Consider the following 888-nt stretch of genomic DNA (forward strand, 5'->3'; position numbering starts at 1 on the left):
ACAGCAGGCAGGTGCTCTAGTGGAACACAGCAAAGGAGCCATTTCCAACCCCGTCTGAAGGATGTCAGCATTTCACAACGCTGACCTGCCGCCCTGCTTCTGACTCCCCTCTCTGAATTTACCATCCCCCCTTGCCACCTTCTTCTGGCCACCTCGGAGCCTACTCCCCTGGAACCACTGTGTACCTAGGGGCTGGAGACCTCCTCTCTGACCTTTCTGGGTGGCCCTGGGGCTAACAGTTCCTGGCCTCAAATCCACAGCTTCCCCAAATGTCACCAGCTGCCACTCTGGCAACTTCTTCCTTGTCTTTTCTTCTCATTCTACAAGTGAGATGCCAGGAAACCACGTGGGGGGTGGGGGGGACTAACCCCCATTCTCAGACCTCATCGGCCAGATTGCACTACTGGGGGCTCAGAAGAGTCACCCAGGGCTGGGAAAACTGGTCTGGGGACCTGAGGAGGGCTCTCCCAGGGGGGCAGGGTGGAATAGGAGAAAGTTCTAGTGGAACTGTTGACACCAGACCTCTGGCCCCCCATAAAATAACCACCCTTCCTCAAGCTCCACTCACTTCCAGACCCAGCCAAGATACCCAATCTAAGGCAGGACAGCCTTGAGCCTCCTGTGCCTGCTTTCCAGCTACATCAGATGGAGCACAGGGGGTGGGGGTACCAAGGACAATGGTGGGATACCCTCTTTTAACCCACTCCAGAAGGACTTTGCTAAATTCTGTGGATGGAGGGAAGGGATATTGCGGTACAAACATGTATTTATGTGCGTCTGTCAGTGTCTGTGCGTGTGTGTGTGTGTGTGTGTGTGTGTGTGTGTGTAATATCTGTGGTCCCCTCCCCTTGCCATGTCTCCCAGGATGCATGCTATTTTGTCTCCTCT

The sequence above is a fragment of the Bison bison genome, unplaced genomic scaffold, assembly GCF_000754665.1.
Source record: "Bison bison bison isolate TAMUID 2011002044 unplaced genomic scaffold, Bison_UMD1.0 scf7180017864492, whole genome shotgun sequence".
NCBI lineage: Eukaryota > Metazoa > Chordata > Mammalia > Artiodactyla > Bovidae > Bison > Bison bison.